The sequence below is a fragment of the Gorilla gorilla genome, chromosome 13, assembly GCF_029281585.2.
Source record: "Gorilla gorilla gorilla isolate KB3781 chromosome 13, NHGRI_mGorGor1-v2.1_pri, whole genome shotgun sequence".
Taxonomy (NCBI): domain Eukaryota; kingdom Metazoa; phylum Chordata; class Mammalia; order Primates; family Hominidae; genus Gorilla; species Gorilla gorilla.
In genome coordinates, this window is record NC_073237.2 from 87634810 (window position 1) to 87658309 (window position 23500).

Below are 23500 nucleotides of genomic sequence, written 5' to 3' on the forward strand. Positions count from 1 at the left end.
AGGCCACTGTTGTGACTGCACCTCAGCTTCCTCTCCTGCTCCCCACCCTGCCAGGAGGATGTGAGGCAGTTCCCATGCACTGCAGCCATGAGTCATTCTATTACCACCTTTTTAAATTTTTAACAAAGAAATCAAAATCCAGAGAGGCAAGAGACTAAGTTATCAACTGGCAAATGGGAGAGGCAGGTTGAATTCCCACCTGCCCGACTGCACAGTCCATGTTATATGGTGCTTATTTGATTGTAAAGAGATTATGTGCTCTTCTTAGCTGTCAACTGAGGAACAGAGTTGTAGATATTTGAGGTAAAGTTCATTTCTAAAAGTTAGAGGAGTTAGAAAATAGTTGTAAAATCTTCCTTTCAATGGATTAGAAATGCATGTCGTCTCTCACTAGGGGAAATGGGAGGGATAAAAAGTGAATACAGCCTCTCGGGGGGCTGGAGAGATGGAGTCCCTGGGAAGGTGCAGGAAGGGAGGAATGAAGCCCCCGGGGGAGGTGCAGGGCACTGAGCTTTCCAGATCTTCCAAACTCAGCTCGTCCTCCAGGAAAGATGGGCGCTGACGAAAACTTCCGCCCCAAAACTTACAAAGTACATATCCACAGAAAAGCAACAACAGAAAAATAAAATGCCAGCCGCACTCACAGTGAGAAAGAGGATCAGCCCCACACCATAAAGTTAGCGACAGCTGGTGAGAAGATCCCAGGGCTCCTCCCTGAAGGCCACGCACCTCAGGGAGGTGGACACACCCTGCCCACCAGGAACAGAGGCCACCTAGGGAGAGACTCCAACTCCCACTGAGAGTGGAAGGCCCCTTCTCCCCAGGGGCAGAACAACCGTCAGGACCCCCGCTTGACTGTCTTTGGTGGCAAGCATGACTGGAGTTGGCCACCCCAAGCTCATTATGTTGAGCACAAAGAAATTTACCACAGGGGAAAGAAAGCAATGCCAGAACCCTGGGCAGCCCAGGAAGAAGGCCACACTAAGCGTCTTGTGTTAAGTGTCCCTTCTCCCACAGATGAGCCATTTCTGGGCTAAAATCCATATAGTTCTGTCCTTTCCCTCCCTAAGCTGGGAAGGAAGTGGGAGCAGTAGACAAAGCTGGGCATCCACCCAGGGCTGGGCAGGTCTGGGGCAGAGGCCTGCATCTCACGCTGAGACAGCATGACTGGACAACCTCAACCCAGTCTGGAATACGGTTGGGCTTAAGGAATCCCAGAAAGGGTCCTCAGCAGCACGACTGTATTAGTTTTCTACTGCAACAGTCTTAGTGGCTTCAAATGAACAATTCTTCACAGAACTGTTGCGGGGAGAGGGCTCAATTATCCCTAGACTTCTTACCAGCAATATTTAATGCCAGGAGAAAAGATCCTCAGGATCATCAGAGAGGAAAAAATTGTGCCCAAGAATCTGAAACCCAGGTAAGTCATTAATTACTCTAGTCAAAGGCAATAGACACGTATTTTCAAAATTGCCAGGATTCAAGAAATACAGAACATTTTAGGAAAACAAAAGTAAAATAAAATTGCCTAATTAATCAAGAACATAGAAATGGAAAGGCTATGATATGAAGTGAATGAGATTGGATTAATGTAAATTTAGAACTAACGCTGAGAATTATGGGAATTACGGTTACAGAAATGAAGGGGAATGTTAATGCTGAAATGAAAATTGATACAAAATGACAAGAGCTTTCTGGCTTTCCTAGCTCTTCTTGTCTAATTAAAATGAATACATGTATATTGTTGTGGTAAGCAGAACACTGGCCCCCAAATATATCCATACTTGTATTAGTCTGTTTTGCTTGCTATAAAGAAATACCTGAGGCTGGGTAATTTATAAAGAAAACACGGTTATTTGGCTCATAGTTCTGCAGGCTGTACAGGAAGCATGGCACCAGCATCTGCTCAACTTCTGGTGAGGCTTCAGGAAGCTTACAATCATGGTGGAAGGCAAAGGGGAGGCGGGTGTGTCATATGGCAAGAAAGAGAACAAGAGAGAGAGCAGGGATGTCCCGGACTCTTTCAAACAACTCCATCTCACCTGAACTAACAGAGCGAGAACTCGCTTATTACTGTGGGGAGGGCACCAAGTCCCTTGAGAGGAGTCTGCCCCCATGACCCAAACACCTCCCACGAGGCCCTACCTCCAACCTTGGGAATCACATTTCAACATGGATGTGGAGGGGACACACATCAGCACCATAGCAATGCCCTAATCCCTGGACCCTGTGAATGTTAGGTTGCGTGACACAGGGGAGTCAAGGTGGCCGATGGAATTCGGGTTGCTAATCAGCTGATCCTGAAGTGGGGAGAGAATCCTGGATCACCCAGGTGTGTCCAGTGTAACCACAGGATCCTCAGCTGTGGATGAGGAGGCAAGGGCGTCTGGTGTGGTGTGGGAAGAACTCGACCTCCTGCTGCTACTTTGAGCTGGAGGTGAGGACCACGAGACAGGGTGGCCGAAGGCAGCCAGAGAGATGAGGGGAGAATTCTCCCACAGCCTCTGCAAGGAACACAGCCCTGCCAACACCGTCACATTCGTCAGTGAGAACCATTTACTTCTAAACTACAGAACTCTCAATGATACATGCATCTGTGTTGTTTGAAATCACTAAGTTTGTAGTAATTTGTTACAGCAGCAATAGAAAATGAATACAATTGTAGAAAAATTAGAATAGGTGCATGTACTATATTTATTACATGAAAATATGATTATATTGTGCTTACTGAACTGTAACCTGCTTTTTCAATATAACAGCACATAGTAAACTTTTTCCTATGATAATTATATGGACACCCCTACAACATGATTCTCAATTGCTGCATAGAGTGCATGAACTTTAACGCATTTATCCCATCTTTCCAATTGACGGAGGCTTCCCCTAACTCCAAGATTAACATTCTCTGTGTACATACTGGGTTATGGCAAATTCCTAGAATTTAAATTGTTTTGTCAAAACCTAGATACTTTCTTGTAATGTATGGCGCTTGACATATAGCAGAATTGACACATAACCCTTCCTGCATAGGACCAGGGGCTGCAGCCTGGGATCCTCCCTGACGCACCATCATTATCATCCCCATTCATTTCTTTGTACGGATCTCAGCATGATTGTATCTTCTGAGGCAGGTTCTTTTCCCATGCCTCTCTCCATTGCCAGGCACTTTCTCTCCAGAACCACATCACTGAGGCAGGTAGCAGTCCCCAGTCCCAGCACAGGTGGTAAGCTCTCTGGACCACAGCAAGCAGCCCAAGGATCAGCCTGCCCCGTCCATGCCAAGACAGTCATTATTTTAAGAGTTCAAAGACCATCAAAGCTTCATTGGTCTGTTCCATTTAATTTTTGAAGCATTATGTCCCTTTTTCTTTTTTGAGACAAGGTCTCGCTGTGTCACCCAGACTGGAAGGCAATGGTGCCATCATATCTCACTGAAGTCTCAACCTCCTGGGTTCAAATGATCCTCCCGCCTCAACCTCCCAAGTAGCTAGGACTGCAGGCATGAGCCACCATGCCCAGTCACTGTGTATGTGCTTTTTATTCCTTTTAAAAATTTCATTTTCTCTAAAGATGATGCATTTAGGAACTGGACTTATTGATGGCATCTTTTAAAATTATTTTGAAATATTTAAAAATCTTTGATTCACTGATGTGCTTTTGGCCTGAAGAAGGGGCTGTGAGATTCATCCTGCTAGGTCAGAAAGACACATGGCATTTCCCCACTGTCTTCCTCAGTGTCACCCGCTGGAAGCAAGGGTGTCCAGACCACACTGCAGCTTCCTCGGGAACCTGGGGCTTTTCTTGGCAATATCTAGTGATGTCTGCCTTTAAAAAGAATATGCATGGGCATAGGTTGCAGGGCAGGGGTGGGGGCTTCAGTCCCAACTCAGCCCTTGAGAAACGTAATGAACATAATTCCCCCTACCCCCCAGCCCCTTTTACAAACAGGTCACATTAAGTTAATTTACCAGCTAACACAAGACCATTTGATGGCCGGGCAGTTTCCCATGGGACTGAAAAGGCAGGAGCTGCCAACACTTGGTCTAGGCCCCTCAGTGCCCCAGTGACATCTGCCCAGACCTCACAGGCACCTCGGCCTTGTCCTTTTTGATGACTGCAGAGAGTTGGTGGTTCCTAGAGCCCAAGGTGGAGGTAACCCTCTGAGACACTGCCTGGCTCTGGAGCCCCTCCCAGCCCCCGGGCAGCTCTCTTCCTCCTTTCTGTCCTCAGATATGTCACCATCCCCAACCCAGGAGAAATCACTCTTCTCCAGATTTTGTGTGTGTGTGTGTGTGTGTGTGTGTGTGTGTGTGTGTGTGTGTACGCACGCGCGCATGCGTGCACATCTGTGCTTCCTGGGAGCATAGGAAGTAGGAACCAGGATTTGTTTCCATTCTTTTGAGACAGCATTCCCATGGAGGTTAAAATACAGGAAATGCTGAATGGAGAAAGTTTCTAATCCTCAGAATCCCAAATCCTATTGGTGGGCAAATTGTTTTAAAAGAGCTGTTTGGAGTTGAGGCGCACCTGCAAAATTAAACACACCAGGGTGAGAAAGGCTTTCTGGGGGCAGATCTGCAGGACTTGATTTTGCTGAGTTTAATGCCACTCATTTCACTTTCTGTTGGCCAGAGCCCGTTTCCCCTGCTTGAAGGCACAGAACCTTGCTGGGAGCCAGGCAAGCTCTCTGGACGGGATGGGCAGCCCCAGGGTCAGCCAGGGCTTGCTGGGGCCTAGACTTTTGACCTCCAAAGGGTACGGAGTCTGGGGACCACTCTGCACACCATCCTCCATCCAGAGAGAGGGGCCATTTCCATCCTCATTCGGTTTCCCATATTCAGGGGAACTCCTCTCCAAGATGAAACAAGGGCTCAGTTCCATTTCTGACTTCTCTCTAGGTCAGCACGTGCGGTCACTTCACAGAAAAATGGTGTGGATGTGCCAGACTGGGGACAAAGGCCCTCTGTTGTCCCCATTACCTGTGGTTTCCTGCCACAAAGGCTACACCAAGTACCTTATAAAGAAGGGCTGAGCGCTTCATGGATTTACTCAAAACCCAGCGCTCTGGGCTACTATGACCCCAGCCACCAACAGGTGTTGAGACTCCCCTGAGGCCCCGCCAAAACTGGCTGGGGTTTCCTCTCCACCTCAGTGCTACCCCTGTCTCCAAGCCCATACTCCCAGGCATCTCTCAATCACTACCTCTACAAGACCCCAGGGTCTGGGTAATGGGGGCTGGCAGAGCCTGGACTCATTCCTGCAATGACGTCGGATACCAGCAGCACCCATTCCCTCTCCAAAGCTCATGTCCACAAGGGCAAACGATAGCATCCCCCTCCACCCCGGCAGTAAGCAGCAGCGAGTCTCACCAATTTGAGAGTCTCTAGAACAACAGATGGTAATTTGTTGACACAAAGATTTAAGGGGACTCAATTACAGCCCCACTGAAAAAGCTCTCTCTAAAATAAGAAAGTATACAGATTCCTCAGCTCGCAGAAATTGCTGACAGCTTTGTTTTCAACCCTCCAGGAGTAAAAAGAAGCTGACAACTTATTTTTGCAGGTTATGCTCATTCAAGTCTATTTTTAGATCTTGTTCCTAAATAAGTACACCAGAATAGCATTCAGTTTGAAAATCACCATCTGTTCAGAGCAATGAGCTTGGCCTCGCTGGGCTGGGTATACCTGGCCCATGGCAAGGTGGCAATCCCCTTGTGGACTGAACCGAGGGGGCAGTTTCAGGTCTCCAAGTGGTGTTTGAAGAATGCACTAAAAACAGTCACAGGCAGTTGGCATTTTAAATGCCCATTAAACAACTATTAATATATTTTATTTATAAGCTGAGAACCACACAAAAAATGCCCTTGGCTTTTTAAAAAGAAGTTCAAATAATCCCTTGTATTTAAATAGATTTCTTATAAAAAGGCGATCCAGACTAAGTTTGGTAGTTAAGATAAAAATTAACCTATGGAAAAGAAAGCCAGCTCAGAACGCTATAAAAAGGCCCCTTCCCCCACCTCTTTCTTCCGGTGTATGGTCGCCCTCCCCTCCCTCTGCAGCCACTTGGTAGTGACTCACGCTTTTCTTTGGAAATGCAGTTGCTGCGTGAAACACAACGTGAGAATGGGAATCTGACATATGAGTAACCCGGCCGAGAGGCACCTCTTGGAAATGACACTGGGCCTTGGCTAGAATTACGCACAGGCCCTGGGAGGGCTGCGGCTCGTAGGCCCGTAGGGGGCAGGGTGAGGGCGGAGGTCCTGGCGCCCCCAGGCCTGACCCGCCCGCACCGCTGGGCTATTTTTAGCGTCCACTAAACTTAGCCGACTCCACCCTCTTGAATAACCCAGATCTTAAAATGCTATTTTTCTCCAACAGGTCAAAAGAATTCTGCGAGTTAGAGCGCAGATTAAATTGCTAGCGACGGGTATTGAAGGTTTTAGAACCGAGAAAATGAGCCGGTGGCGGGGAGCGCGTCCTCAGCGGCCAGGCCCGGCACGGGGCTCGGGCACTCGGGGACACACGGTGGTCGTCGCTGTGTCTCAGCAGGACCCTGTGCGCTGGAGAGCTTGGGGCCGCGAGGCGCGCAGCAAGGAGGCCTCTGGCTTCTCTATTTTTAGCCTCTGAACGTTTTCCAAAATAATTACCAAAAGGAAATACACACGCACACATGGACCTAACATACAAAACGTCCTTCTGCGGGAAGCCAGCACTAGGAAAGAAAAAAAAAATCCGAAGTGAAATTATGACACAGGGTTTTGTAACCCGCGGTGGCGCGCTTCTGAAACCCGAGCCCGGCAGCGGCTTCTTATCTGCACCGCGTTCCAGGAAGCAGCCGGCGTTTCGGCCGCGCAAGGGCAGCCGCCGCACGTAGGCAGCGTCCCCCGGCTCGGGACCCGCAGGAATGCGAGGGGCAAGACAGATCGCCGAAGGAGCAGGGGTCAGAAGTCAGTGTTTAACCACTCACTGGCTTTCGGTGAAGCCAGAATGTTAGCAGCGAGTCGCGGTAGGGGTTGGGGTTGCACACGCTTGCTCCAAGCACCGAGGCTCAGCTGAGCACATGCACAACGCTCTCGATGCAGCGGAAAGTCGTGTGGCTTAGGGCCGCACCCCGAATTTCGCCGCACCCGCCGCTGCGCCATTTACAACCCCCCACCCCGCCACTGCTGTCACGTAGCAATCAAGAGTAAAGGTTATCGCAAAGTCTGTTCTTCGAAGGAAAGAATTGGAATCAAGGACTTTGGACGGGAGGAAGTTGGTAAGTTACCGCTTCCTCCCTCCTGTTTTCCTCTCCTTGTTTAACTTCTCACAAGAACATGTGGCAGCGCTGCAGGTTAACTCATCTTACATAACTTCGGGGTCATGTCAACTGTTCAGAAGAAAGAAAAACAAGTATTCTCTTCTGTAGAAGATGTATTTAGAAACAGGCTCTGTTGTTTAGGACAAGTTCACTTGTGTTGCCTGATCACTTGCAGCAGAAAATCTTAGAAATGCTCCTCAAGCAACAAAAAGTAGGGGCTCCCATTTCCATCTTTCTTTCTTTTCTTTCTTTCTTCTTTCTTTTCTTTCTCTCTCTCTCTCCTTCCCTCCCTCCCTCCTTCCTTTCTCTCTCTCTCTCTCTTTCTTTCTTTCTGACGGAGTCTTGCTCTGTCGCCCAGCTGCAGTGCAGTAGCACGATCTCAGCTCACTGCAACCTCCGCCTCCCGGGTTCAAGCGATTCCCCTGCCTTAGCCTCCCGAGTAGCTGGGACTACAGGTGCGCACCACCACGCCCAGCTAATTTTTTGTATGTTAGTAGAGATGGGGTTTCACTATGTCGGCCAGGATTGTCTCGATCTCCTGACTGCGTGATCCGCCTGCCTCGGCCTCCCAAAGTGCTGGGATTACAGGTGTGAGCCACTGTGCCCAGCCGGGCTCCCATTTTTCTGAATATGAACTTCAAAATAGTTTGAGGAGCCCAACATAAAAGTAACTGGACAACTGTCTTCCTCTGAGAAAACAAAATGACAAACAACCAACATGAATCAAATGATGACTTGGTGTTTCATTAAACACAACTCTTACAGCACCAGGAAGACAGTAGCCCATTTTGTGCCAAGCGTATTTACTCAGTTGGTGGCAATAGGGATTTGGAGAATCTTGCATTGTGGTTTGCTGGGGTCCACAAGCCACACATCGGGTGTCTGGCCACCCTGCATGTCCAAAGGTGAACAAAGAAATGCACTAATAACCTAGAGACACAGGGACAAGAACAAGCCCAGTAATACCCATGTGGCCGTCTGCTAGAATTGAAAGCCACGTATGGTGGGCTTCTACCCCACCCCAATCACGACGTCCTAATGAGGGCTACCAACTACCAATTACCACACCTCCCCCCTGGCCTAGGGCCCTCATCCTCCTCAAACATCTCTGAGCAGAGTGGCAATTAAGAGCACCCTGCTCTGTGGCTGGGAGCCTGGGAGCTGCCAGGGGCCATATCCTCCTACCACAGGGGAAGCTGGATAGCAGAGGAGATGGGGAGACGGGAGAAGAAAGACTGAGTTCCCAGAGTCCTGAGACAGCAGTCCAGTGGCTCCCTGGCTGGGCACAGGGAGTCCCTTTTCCTGACTCGTTCAGTTCAAGCCGGGTCTGTTACTTGCCTCCAGAAGAGTTTTGATACAGGTGTTGGCACCTTCTCAATGCCCTGTCTCCATGGTTGACCCACTTCCCTGACAGTGCCTTGAGCTCCTCCCCTGATCTGGGCTGGTCCAGGCCCTTGCTGGGCGACGCCACGTGCTAGGGTAGACCAGAAGTCCCTTCTTGGAAGCCCTACTTCCTGTGGTTCTTAGATGCCATGTGGCTGACGTCTGGAGAGAGGGTGGACTATGGACTCCCTCCCCACATGAAATCTATGAAAGGCCAAATAAGGTTTAAGGGGTCTATTCTCAGCCCCTGACAACCTCCAGGACTCTCTTAAGACTGCACGAACAAAAATGAAGTAGTGCATGGACCAATGAGGTGATAAGACCCCAGCGGAAAAATTTTCTCCAATATCCCTCTAGGAAAGAGTCCTAGCAGCAAGAACATTGGTCACGAGATTGGCCAAGGGATCAATCAACTCTCTAGTCCCTTCCCGTGACGTGAAATGCGGTGTGGGCTGGAGCCCTTGTATGCTTCGCCCCCGTCTGTAGGCGGTTGCCTCCCTCACTGGGCACTGAGGCCATAGGCCACTTTGTTCTGCAGAGCCACGCCTGGCCTCTAGAGGAATGGACGTGACCTAGAGATCTGGACTCAGAGCTGGGCAGAACCCTGGGGTGATGCTTACTGAGCAGGATGCCCAGGTTTGTGACTGTATCTATGAGAGGCCTTAAGGCATGTAGGGGTCATCTCGGGGAAAGGATGGCTGACTGAGTCAAGGTTGGCCTGGGTGGCTGCTTTGTTTTTGGGTCCATGACAGCAGCCCTCTCTTTTCCTGAAGAGATCTCCCTCCTCCAATCATAGTACCCCACCACCCTGGCCACAGGGAGGCCATATGATCTGAGCTAGGCCTATCAGAGGCCTTTCCTGGGAGTTTCTGAGTTCAAAGTGAGTGAAGAGCATGACCCCTCTTTCCTGCTGGGGGACCATGCAGTTGGGAGCTGTCATCAGGTGGAGCTGGTCTACAGGGACAGGCCCAAAGGATGGAGCCACATACCAGAGACTACAAACACATGGTGGGGAGCAGAGTGGCCTGGCAGCCCTGTGACCCCGGCTCCCCTGTCTTTCCACAGTTTGGGGCTGAGAGCCAATGAAGTTTCCTTTCGTCTAAGCTACTTTGGTTGACTTTCTGCCATCACAATACAGTCTTCATGCACCCAGTATTTCAGACTGCACTCAACTGCTAAGATTCAAACTTCAACAAAATGCAGAATTTTAGTTGTTTACCTTTTTAGTTACATGGACTCAAAAACAAGCATCACCATAACTTTCCACTGTGTGTGACAATATAAGAGTCATATCTTTGTGGCTCCAAAAATGTTTAAAAAAGCAACTAGTATATTCAATATTTAGCTCATAAGAGCTAAGCACTGTAAAATACGTCTGACATCTTCAACATCAAACTAGAATAAAGGTAAAATTAAAATAGGGTAGAAGAGTGTTCATGCATGATCCAATCTCACATGAAACCCTAGTCCTAAAAAAAAGGCAACTCCCAAATAGGTGTCTTGATTTCACCCAGTGGCTTTAAAATAGTTCTTAATCATGTATGCATTAAGAAGCCAAAACTCATTGTTAGTTCTGAAGCACATTATTTTGAAATTCTGTTTAAATCTTCCATATTTGTATGATGAAAGTTATGTCACAAAGTTAATCATTCCCAGGATGCTTGCAGTAGGGGTAATGAAAAACTTCTTGTGCAAGCGGCCATTAATCAGCAGTGTAACATTGCATAACGTGCTCCAAAGCACGTGTCATGGGATCAGAGTACACAGCTGCATAATGCAGGCCAGTGTCTGTGCCTCCTGCTGACCTTTTCCAATGCAGAACTCGAACCATGTGATGCATGCTTCTTGCCAAGTCACTTATTGCCAATGATTAAGTTGGATGATATGGAGAAACATAAATTTCTTTCTTTTTTTTTTTTTTGGAGTTCTAAAAGGAAGACTCTTTGAAGTCCCTGGCTTCTGGCACAGTGTTATTGCTGGCTTGGTTATACTACTCTTGATCATTATAAAAACTCTCCATTAAAACTGATATCAAATATTTTGCTCAAGTGGTTCCTGGCATTTGCATTAGAAACAATAGACACACCCCCACAAAAAGAGTATTTTATATGTAAGCAACGCAAAAAGTCAAAGATGCTAGAAGCCAAAGACATACATATATCAAATCCCAATCCATCACGTTTGATGTTCTTGAGCAATACTGTTAGCGAGAAACTATTACTTAATCTTGCTAGTATTATCCAAAGAGAACACTTGCGAAATACTTAAGACAAACATGCTGTAATTATTACATGAATAAAGAGCTTGTGTAGCATAAACTGTTTTTGTAACATCAACACAAATTCTGTTGGAGCAGGCTAATAATTAGCCGTGGTAACAACAATGGCCACTGTGTTTGAGAAGCTCTGAGAGGTAACAGTGCTGCCGGAGGTGAGATGACTCACGCGTATCTTCTACCCTCAAAGTAGCCTTGGTGTAGAGGGACTGTTTTCAATAATATCTTAACCTAGAAAGTCTTCTGAAATTTCACCAAGGGCTAATTATACATTCTAGTACCAACTAGAATATATCTGGTTCCCTAACATATATTGGAAATTAAATTTCATCTTCATTTTACTTTTTTTTTTTTTAAGGAAAGGACTCTTCGATTTGATTACTAGCAAACTCTTACTGTACATGAAATCCTGTTCAAGGTCTGAAAGCTCAAATTAATAAATGATTTTGTCATCATAATCTAAATGTCTAACAGTGGAACATGAATTTAACAGTGTGGAAGAAAAGTTGTCCTAAAACATAAGACATCTATATATGCTGGGATTTCAATACTTTTTATTTTTACTACTTGAATGCTGCACTTATGCATTGCTTTGCTTTGGTTTATGGCTGTTAGTTTAGGAACTAAGGGCTGAATGAACAGATCCCTCACAGATCATCCAACCTCATGACCAGGCAAGGGGAGCCTCAGCTGGAGCAGCCTATTTCTGTTTCCTGGGTCTAGACTCAGAGCACACATTTAAAAAGACAATACAGTAGTAAATCCTCTCCTACCTTGACTACAACTAAACCTGACATTTGGGAAGTGAGGTATAGTCAATAGTTTGGGCTGTAATAATAATTCAATAAATATCAGTTTTGATGTACCAGAAGTCAGAAAGCTACCTTGTACACCTTGCCAATAACAGCCCATGGTATACCTGGTTGCATTAGAATCAGCTGGGAAGGGGGAAGGGATGTCAGTGGGAACAGTGCAGTGAGAACCTCCAGAAAATCTGCTCCTCCATATAAACAATGAGAACATCACCAAAGATTGTAAAAAAAAAAATTGTCAAAACTTTTTCAGAACCCCAGAAATTAGCCAAAAGCTTGCAACAACCTGAGAAGCATTTATTCAAGAAAAGTGGCTGAATCTCAATAAGAACAAGCTTTGTGGCATTTTATTTGTTTTGTTATTGTTGTTGTTTTTTGAGGTGGAGTTTCGTTTTTGTTGCCCAGGCTGGAGTGCAATGGCATGATCTTGGCTCACTGCAACCTCCGCCTCCTGGGTTCAAGCAATTCTCCTGTCTCAGCCTCCTGAGTAGCTGTGATTACAGGCGCCCACCACTACACCCAGCTCATTTCTGGTATTTTTAGTAGAAATGGGGTTTCACCATGTTGGCCAGGCTGGTCTCAAACTCCTGACCTCAGGTGATCTGCCTGCCTTGGCATCCCAAAGTACTGGGATTACAGGCCTTAGCCACCACACCCAGCCGCTTTGTGGAATTTTAACTTGCCCTATTCCACTCCCTCTTCCCAGAGCCACACACACCTTGAAAACTAATAGTCTCACACTCATGGCAGCCATGAAAACCAGCAGCCACCATAGGAGAATGAATGTCTTTGTGGCATCCCCAAAGCCCTATTCCCAGAAACTTGTCATTATCTGATATGTCCAGCAGTTCTCTGGTGTTTTAATAATGGGGAAAACCCCCATTCACACGGCTTGTCTTTATTTGACCTAACTTAGGACCTCATTCATTGTAGAGAGCTTTTTCCTGCAGGGTGTTTAAGGAAAAAAAACAGTGATGATTGTTTAGCATCAAAGCTGCCTGAGTTGGGGCAAATAAGAAGCTGACCAAAAAACATAAAAACAGAAACTGGGGAATGAGATGTCCATAGAGGGCTATGAAAAGCTCTGACATATTCCTAGAAATCTAGAAGGCCATGTGCATGTGAGGGCTGTATGCAAGCCCAGGGAAGACTTGAGAAGGCCCTAGCTCTCACCTCTGGCTGACCTTAAGGCTCTGCACAAGGAGGAAGTGAAGGCTAAGGCCGAGTTGCCAATTGCCTGTCAGTGTATTGAAGGCATGCCCCAACATAGAGAGCCCTTCAGCAAGAGCTGGACATTTACTGGTTCAAGGCATTTAAGGAAATCTGAGTCCAGTCAAGAGCCGAACACTAAAATAAACAAGCAGAGACTTCAGGAACCACACACAACAAAACACACAGAATTAGTTCAGGAAAGTCAATACACAAATAGCAACAATAACAAACAACTGTGAACCTAGGATGGGACAGAGGATCATCTGATTTCTAGAGTTGCCATGTTATATTATTTAAAATGTTCATTACTCAATAAAACATTGTAAGAAATCTAAAGAAATAAAGTATGACTCATACAAGGAAATGAAACATTCAATGGAAACTGTTCCTGAGAAAGCTCAGATGTTAAATGTATTAGAAAATATTTTAAATCAGCTATTTTAAATATATTCAAAGAACTAATGAAAAGTATGAGAATGATGCCTCACCAACTTGGAATATCAATAAAGACAAAACATTTTAAAGAGGACCAAAGAATAATTCTAAAATTGAAATGACAATAACTGTAATGAAAAACCCACTAGATGGTCTCAAAAGCAGATTTGAGATGGCAGAGGAAAGAAAGAGTAAAACCAAAGGCTTATCAATAGAAATTACTAAATCTGAAGAGTAGAGAGAAATAAGATTAAAGGAAAATAATCAAAGGTCTTGTTCAAAGGTCAAGAGACCTATGGGATGCCATCAAGTATACCAACATATGCATAATGGGAGTTCCAGAGAGAAAGGAAAGAGAGAAAGGGGTAGAAAAAGTATTTGAGAAGATAATGGCCAAAAGGTTCCCAAATGTGACAAAGACATGAGTCTACACAACCAAGAGCCCAACAAAACAGAGTCAACTCAAAGAGATCCACACTGAGACATATTATGCTCAAATTGTCAAAAGACAAAGTCAAAAAGAGAATCTTGAAAGCATCAAGAGAGGTGACCCATCATGCACAAGAGATTCACAATAAAATTAAGATAGCTTTTCATCAGAAACCATGCAGGCCAAAAGGCAGTGGGATGACATATTGAAAGTGCTGAAGGAAAAAGGCTGTCAATCAAGAACCCTATGACTAACAAAATCATCCTTCAAAAATGAAAGAAAAATTGAGACATTCCAAGATAAATAAAAATTGAGAATTTGTCCCTAGCGGACCTGCCCAACAGGAAATACTAAAGGGAGTGCTTCAGATTGAAATGAAAAGATACTAGAAAGTTAGTCAAATCCACAGTTTTTAAAAAAAGAGTGTTGGTAAAGGTAACTATGTATATAAGAGACAGTGTAAGTATATTTTTCATTTGTAACTTTCATTTCATTTGTAACTTCTTTTTCTCCAATTAAAAGACAACTTCATAAAGCAACTTATAAACTGTTCTGATGAGCTTACAGTGCATAAAGATTTAATTTGTATGACAATAAAAGCACAGAGGATGGGGGAAGATACAATGCTACATAGGAGCAAAGAATTTGTATACTGTTGAAATTAAGTTGGTATTACTCCATAATAGATTGTGTAAGTCAAGATGGTAATTGTAATTTCCAGAAAAGCTATTTACAAGTCAAAAACATATAGCAAAAGAAATGACAAAGGAATTAAAATGGTAGTTGAGTACACAGGAAAATATCCATTAAGCACAAAGAAGGTAGTAATGGAGAAAGAAACAAAAAGGCATGGCATGTAGAAAACAAATAGCAAAATGCCAGATATAAACCCTACCTCATCAATAATTATATTAAATGTAAATGGTTAAACGCTATAATGAAAAGGCAGAATGAGCCTTTACATTTAAAAACATGACTTGACATTATGCTGTCTACAGGAGATCACTTTAGATTCCAAGACTCAAATAGGCTGAAAGTAAAAACGGGGTAAAATATACTATGCAAAAAGTGACCAAAAGAGAGCTGAAGTGTCTATACTAATATTAGACAAAATAGACTTAAGGATAAAATGGTTAAAATGGATAAAATGGTTACTAGAGAAAAAGCATATTTTATAATGATAAAAGGGTTAATCCATCAAGAAGACATAATAATTATAATCATATATGCATCTAACAGCAAAGCCCCAAAATACATGAAGTAAATACTAATAGAATTACAGGAATAATAATAAACTATTATGGTTGAATAATAAAGTCAACAATAATATGCCTACTTCAGTATCTCACTTTAAAAAATGGATAGAACAACTAGACAAAAGATCAACAAGGAATAAAAGAATGAAACAACAAAACCAAGAAGACCTAACAGACATCTATTGAACACTCCAACAATAGCAGAATATGCATTCTTCCCAAGTGCACATGGAACCTTCTCCAGGATAGACCATATGGTATGCCATAAAACAAGTCTCAATAAAATGAAAAAGACTGAAGTTTATACAAAGTATGTTTGCCAACTATAATGGAATGAAATTTGAAATCAGTAAAAAAAGGAAATTTGGAAATTCACCAGTATGTGGATTAAAGAACACAATCCTAAAAAAAGGGGAGTCTAAGAAAAAAATCACAAGAGAAATTTAAAAATACTTTGAGATGAATGAAAACAAAACCACATGTGTCAGAAGTTCAGTAAATCACCAGTTAGACTTAAAGGACTCAGTCATACTCATAGCTATTATTTATTATAGCAAAAGGATACAAAGTAAAAACAGCAAAGGGAAAAAATGCAGGGTAGAGATGGGGGAGACCAGTTGCAAGCTTCCACAGGTCCTCTCCTAGTGGAGTCCCTAGGATGTATTTAATTCCCCAGCAACAAATTATTAATGTAACAACACATGAAATGTTGTGAAATGTTGCCAACATCTCATTAGAGACTGAAAGCTCAGAGTTTTTACTGGGGGCTAGCCATGTAGGCATATTCCACCTGGCAAATACCCAAATTCCATCTTCCTAAAAAGAAAGCATGTGTTTAGTATAAACCATATGGTTTGTACAGTTTAGATATAACTCTTATAAGGTCTGGGAATGCTGATAAGCTCCCAAAAGCCAGCCAAGGACCAGCCCTGCAATCAATCCTTCCCAGTGATAGCCATTCAGGTCTGCTATGTTAACTCTTTTCTACAAACAACATACCAAAACTTATGGGATGCTGCTAAAGCAGTGCTTAGAGGGAAATGCATAGCTGCAAATGTCTATATTAAAAGGAATAAAGATCTCAAATCAATAACTTAATGTCCTATGTTAAGAAATTAGAAAAATAAAAGCAAACTAAACCTAAAGCAAGCAGAAGGAAGGATATAATAAAGTTTAGAATGGAAATAAATGAATTATGGAATAAGAAAAACCATCAAGAAAAATCAATGACATGAAAAGTTGGTTTTTTGAAAAGATCAGTAAAACTGATAAACCTAGCTAGACTGACCAAGAAACAAAGATAGAAATATTAAAACCGGAATGAAAAGTTGGGGGTGGGAGTGGGGGGGATTTTTATTGACTTTATAGAAATAAAAAAGAATTATAACAGAATACTACAAACAAGTATATGTGAGCAAATTAGATAACCTAGACGAAATAGAAAAATTCTTAAAAAGGTACAAACTAGTGAAAGTTCTTCAAAAAGAAATAAAAAATAAGTAGAAAGCTGTAACAAATAAAGAGACTGAGTTAGCAATCAAAGCACTTCCAACAAAGAAAAGATATGATCCACATGATTTCACTGGTGAATTCTACCAATATTTTTTTTTTTTTTTTGAGACGGAGTCTTACTCTGTCACCAGGCTGGAGTGCAGTGGCGCAATCTCAGCTCATTGCAACCTCTGCCTCCCTGGTTCAAGCGATTCTCCTGACTCAGCCTCCCAAGTAGCTGGGACTACAGGTGCCTGCCACCATGCCCAGCTAAGTTTTGTATTTTTAGTAGAGGTGGGGTTTCACCATGTTGGCCAGGATGAGCTTGATCTCCTGACCTCATGATCTGCCCACCTCGGCCTCCCAAAGTACTAGGATTACAGGCGTGAGCCATTGTACCCGGCCTCTATCAATTGTTTAAATTAGAATTAGCACCAATCCTACACAAACGCTTCTAAAAATAGAGAAGGAAATGCTTCCTAAATCATTCTATGAAGTCAGTATTACCCAGAGACCCAAACCAGTGAAAGACATCACAAGGGAACTGCAGACTAATATTTTTATGAAGATAGACCCCAAAATTCTGAACCAAATGCCAGCAAGCCACATCCAGCAACATAAAAAAAGGATTATACACCATGACCAAGAGATTTATCCAAGAAATGCAAGTTGGTGCAATATCTGAAAGTTAATCAGTGTGGTAACAATTATCAATAGAAGACAAATCCACCACAACATGCTCATTTCAATAGATGCAGAAAAGGCATTTTTACAAAATCCAACACCCATAACACCCATTCTTGATTAAAAAAAAAAAAAACACTCAAGAAAGTACAAATAGAAAGGAATTTTCTCAACCTGATGAAGGGCCTCTATAAAAAAAAAATCCACTGTTCACATAATAAGTAATAGTCGGGAATAAGGTCAGGGATAAGACAAGATGTCTGCTCTTGCCAACATTACACTGGAGGTTTTAGCCAGGGAAATAACACAAGAAAAAAATATAAAGGCGTCCAGATTGGAAAGGAACAAGTAAAACTATCTCTCTGCAAATGACAGGATCCTATAGAAACTCCTAAGGAAACCACTAAAAGAAGATTAGAACTAAAAAATCAGTTCAGAGTAAATAACTGTACTTCTGCCAGACATCAAGATATAAAAATCTATTGTAATTCTATGAACTAGCAATGAACAATCCAAAAATAAAATCAAGAAAACAATCCCATAGGGACATGGATGAAGCTGGAAACCATCATTCTCAGCAAACTATCGCAAGGACAAAAAACCAAACACCGCATGTTCTCACTCATAGGTGGGAATTGAACAATGAGAACACAGGGACACAGGAAGGGGAACATCACACACTGGGGCCTGTTGCAGGGTGGGGGGAGGGGGGAGGGATAGCATTAGGAGATATACCTAATGTTAAATGACGAGTTAATGGGTGCAGCACACCAACATGGCACATGTATACATATGTAACAAACCTGCACGTTGTGCACATGTACCCTAAAACTTAAAGTATAAAAAAAAAAAAAGAAAAAACAATCCCATTTACAGTAGCATCAAAAAGAATAAAATACTCTAGCTGGGCATGGTGGCTCATGCCTGTAATCCCAGCATTTTGGGAGGCTGAGGCGGATCACTTGAGATCAGGAGTTTGAGACCAGTCTGGCCAACATGGTGAAACCCCATTTCTACTAAAAATACAAAAATTAGCTGGGTGTGGTGGCAAGTGCCTGTAGTCCCAGCTGCTTGGGAGGCTGAGGAAGGAGAATTGCTTGAACCCAGGAGGCAGAGGTTGCAGTAAACAGAGATCACATCACTGCACTCCAGCCTGGGTGACAGAGTGAGACTCCATCTCAAAAAAAAAAAAAAAAAAAAAAAAAAAAAAGAATAAAATATTCAGGAATAAATCTAACAAAAGAAGTTGAAGACATACAAGACATACAGAGTTAACTAAAAAACAGATGAAAGAAATCAATGAACTAAATAGAAAAAACATTTTATGTTCATAGATAAGACAATATTGTTGAGGGTACATCTGTCCCCAAATTGATCTACAGATTTAACACAATGCCTTTCAAAATCCTAGATGCCTTTTTCAGGGTAGAAATCAACAAGCTAATCCTATAATTCATATGAAAATACAAGGGAACCAAAATAGCCAAAATACTCTTGAAAAAGTTGACAGACTCTCACTTTCTAACTTCAAAACTTACTACAAAGCTCTAGTAATCAAGATAGTGTGGTACTGGCATAGGACAGACAGAAGATCAATGGGGTAAAATTGAGAGTTTGGAGATAAACTCTTACATTTATAGTTAACTTTTTTTTTTTGACAAGGGTACCAAGACAATAAATGGGGGAAAACAGTCTTTTCAACAAATGGTGCTGGAATAGCTGGATATCAATGTGCAAAAGAGTGAAGCTGGATGCTTACCTCACACCATATATAAAAAATTTATCAAAAACATAAATGTAAAAGTTAAAACTATAAAACTCTTTGATGAAAACTTTTTATCACCTTGGATCAGGCAGTGGTTTCTTAGATACGACACCAAAAGTACAAGCAATAAAGGAAACAATAAACTGGACTCCACCAGAATAAAAACTTTTATGCTTCCAAGCATACCAACAAGAACATGGAGAAACAACCTACAGAATAGAAAAGATTTGCAAATCATACATCTGTTAAGGGGCTTGTATACAGTATACATAAAGAACATTCACAACTCAATTTTTGTCTGTTTTGCTCAGTTAGAAATGGGCAAAATAGATATATCTCTAAAGACTATATAAATGGCCAACAATTATATGAACATCTGTTCAACATCATTAGGGACTTGCAAATCAAAATCACAATCACAAGATACCAGCTCACACTCACTAGATTGGCTATAATCAAAAAGATCAATAACAAATATTGATGAAGATGTGGAAAAATTAGAACCCTATTCATTGCTGGTGGGATTACAAAATGGTACAGCTTGTTGGTTTTGTAGTTTTTCAAAAAGTTAAACATAAAGTTGTCATATGATCCAGTAATTCCATTTGTAGGTATGCCCAAGAGAAATAACATGTACCCACACAAATACTTGTACACACATGTTCATAACAGCATTATTTGTAACAGCCAAAGTGGAAACAATACTCATCAATTCATCAATTGATGAGTAAATAACAAAATATGACATATACATACAATGAAATATTTTCAGTGATAAAAAGGAAAGAAGTACTGAGACACACTACACTGTGGACAAATCTTGAAAATTTTTATGCTAAATGAAAAAAAAAGATACAAAAGTCTACATATTATATAATTCCATTCATATGAATGTCTCAAATAGGCAAATCCATAGAGACAGAAAGTAGATTAGTGGTTGCCAGGGGCTTGGGGGTGGAGGGAATGGGCAAGGGAGTGACTACTCATGAGTACTAGGCTTGTTGGGAGGCAATGAAAATATTCTGAATTAGCTAGTGGTCATGGCTATACAACTCTGAATATACTAAAAAACCACTGAATTGTACAATTTAAAGAGTGGCTTTTATGGTATGTGAATTATATCTAGAAAAATAAAATCGCCAAGTTGTCTTTTTCCTCAACATTGATTCTAGAGTTCCAAACCCAGAATCCTGATGAGAGGTTATGGAATGGAGTCCAAGAATACAATACCTCTTACAGGTACCAGCAGTTTTGGGAATCCCTGTCCTTGGGTGGGTCTGAGGAATAGACAAGATGAGGTCCCGCTCACAGACATGGCCCCCACTCCACCTCTGCTGCAGGTGACAGAGCACGAGAGGTAGGGCTGGGCCAGGGCCGAGATTCGGCTCTTTTCTCTGGTACCATAGCCCCTACGCTGCTCATCATGTTTACATTTGAAGACTAGTTTATCCCCAGGGGAAACTCGAAACAATTTTAAATGTTAGGTATGTCAAGTTTTTCAGGACAGTCAACATATATCTTCCTATCTACACATGCAAGCATTTTTAATACACGTGAAGCACATGTGGGCGTACATAAGCTGCAAGTCTAGGGAAGCAAAGCAAGCACCGAGGGCTTGGAGTTTTGAGGTTACCGAGCCATTCTGAGCCTGGACTAATGAGATCACACCATAACTGAACTCAGAAGTACCAGGGCCATGGATAGTCTAGGATAAACACTCTCTCTGAGTCCTCTCAGAAGAGTGGTTTAGCAATCTCGACTCATACCATGCCTTCCCACAAAGACCAGAGGAAAAGAAAGGAGCTTTTCAGTGTTATTCGCAAGCCAATACTGGTGTTAGGCAAGCATATAACAGAGCCACCATAGGTATTAAGAACAAATATTCCAATCACATCTTCCAATAATTAGAGTTTCCTTCCACCAAGATGAATGTGAGCTGTCATTTCCTAGCTCTTATGGCGTGTGACACATTTCTTGTACTTACATTTTTAAAGAACTCAAATTACAGTCACTCTTATACAAGTTCTAGGCATCATAAAAAGCATGTTTCAGGAAAGTGTTAATAGACAACTCAAAAGAAATGTTACTCAATGCAGCCGAGGCTATTAGGAGCTCGAACTTCTCTCTCTTGCCAAACAGTTCTTCACTTTCTGTAAACTGCACAGAGGTTTCATTCAACACAGTTTGAAGGCTGAAAGTGAAAGTGACTCAGACTATTTTTGGAAAGGTCAAGAAAGTGCACCTGCCAATTTTCAAATTTCTCTGAAACCTTTTCCTGCAAACATCACCACTAAAGCTACGTAGTCCCTGAGCTGCAACTTGATGATGTGGTGATTTTACTATTTCTCTCGGGAGGTTCAGGTACACACTGTGCCGTGGGTTCATGGGAGACTTTGTTCAGACAGCATTTTACACGACAGTCTGTTTAAATGCTTTAGGGGACCAAAACATCTAAAGGTACCTTGGCAGCAAGATGGGGGAATGAACTGAAGCCTAGGAAGGAAGCCTGGCCTACCCTTGGCCTGACCACAGCCACCGCAGGGCTGGAGTCCTCCAGTATCTCCTGAGGTGGGGAGCAGGTGGGCCGCTCCATGAAAACCAACTGGATGATGGGAAAATGGACAGCTTTGCTCAGGGCAATCTTCCCACCGTGGCCCCCAAAATTGGTATTATAAACGTGGCACTCAAACATGAGAATGATTTCTTAAAATGTTAGAGGAACTAAAACTCCTTAAATTGTAGATTACCTCAAGGGCCAATATAGTTAACCAGACACACCTTAGGCAGATACCTGTTTTCTCTGTCTCTCAAGGCCCAACTCACTAGCGACCAGTATTTGTAAGGAGACCCATCTTTCTCATCTGCTAAATCCATGCCAGTGTTAGAGGCCTGCACCAGTCAGAGTCTGCGCCAGTGCTGGAGGCCTGCAGTCTGCTTTCTCTTCACAAAAACCGTCTAAGTTGGAAGAGCTATCCTCTGGTGCCTCTTAAGTTCCCGCAGCAATGGCCCTGCCCATGCCTGCCCACTTTCTGCTCTAACACTCCAGAGGCAGTGGGCAGCTTTTGGACCTAGGAGGGTGTAAGCAGCTTCCCTGCATAGACTTTAGTCGACATCTCTTGTCTCTGGACAAGCGCAGAGCAACGAGCAGAAGTGGGGAGGTGGGGAGGAGCCCTGCATGGCTTCCCCTTGCCCTGGAAGCCTCTGAAGACCTGTTTCATATTGTAGTTCTACTGGAGGCAGCTACCATGTTTCCCTAGACTTCTCTTTTCCTGAGTGAAGAGCCCAGGTTCTTGTACATGCCTCCAAACCAGCCATGGTTGCGAGACCCACCTTCCCGTCTTCTGAAATATGAAACAAATAAAACACGACCACCACATAAAGCACTTTTATACAGATCACATCCAATGTGACTGGGTCTTCAAAACCATCCTGAACAACTACTGGATTCTTCTACAAATGAAGAAATGGGCTCAGGGACATGAGGCACTTTGTCCACGGTCTCATCGCTGACTTCGGTGGAGCTGAAACTTGGCCAAAGAGCTCCTATGTGCTTTACAGAAAACTACAGAGTGAATCTATGACCACCTGAAATTGCAGTGCTGAGTACTGAATACAACACTCCAGATGAGTCTGACCGGGGCCAAATAGAGCAACACACCTGTCACCCTTCCCAAAAGCTGTCTGGGACATTCTTGACCCACAGGGAGCACATCTTACCCCCTTTTTGTTTTTTATTTTATTTTAGAGATGGAGTCTTGCTCTGTCGCCCAGGCTGGAATGCGGTGGCGCGATCTCGGCTCACTGCAAGCTCCACCTCCTGGGTTCACGCCATTCTCCTGCCTCAGCCTCCCAAGTAGCTGGGACTACAGGGGTCCGCCACCATGCCCGGCTAATTTTTGTATTTTTAGTAGAGGCGAGGTTTCACCATGTTAGCCAGGATGGTCTCGATCTCCTGACCTCGTGATCTGCCCACCTCGGCCTCCCAAAGTGCTGGGATTACAGGCCATCTTGCCCCCTTTTAGACAAGCATTGCTATCAAACCATGAGTCTTCACACTTATACTCCAGTAGCTGGTTTTAGGGGGAACTGAGTTGTGAGGACATACACCAATCACTACTAGCATCTTGACAGATCCAAGCATCATTCACATCTACCAAGACTGGCTCCGTGCCCTTGATGGTATAGCCGTTAAACATTGGAACCCAGAACACAGAATGCCCAGCATGAATCCTGCTGCCTCAGTTTCTTAAACTATAAATCAGCAAACCCATTTCATAAGATTTTGGTATTAGGTGTGAAAACGCACAGTGTCTGATAGAGGAGGCGCTGAGTGGGCATTAGCTCTAATTGTTACATTACTTGCCTGTGTCATCAGATCTGCTGATAAGCACACTTTTGGTATCTTTCCAAGTAATGAGAAAATTGTTGACCAAATCAGAGCAAAGGACACTACTCCCT

The 23500-nt window shown here is 43.2% G+C and overlaps 1 long non-coding RNA gene across 1 annotated transcript; it reads left to right on the forward strand.

Annotated features, from left to right (window-relative positions):
• The first annotated feature begins 1107 nt into the window (after window positions 1–1107).
• Window positions 1108–11415, forward strand: LOC134756884 (uncharacterized). The gene is made up of 2 exons (XR_010130278.1): window positions 1108–1420; window positions 6378–11415. It is a non-coding gene; the product is annotated as an uncharacterized lncRNA (long non-coding RNA).
• Window positions 11416–23500: the final 12085 nt, after the last annotated feature.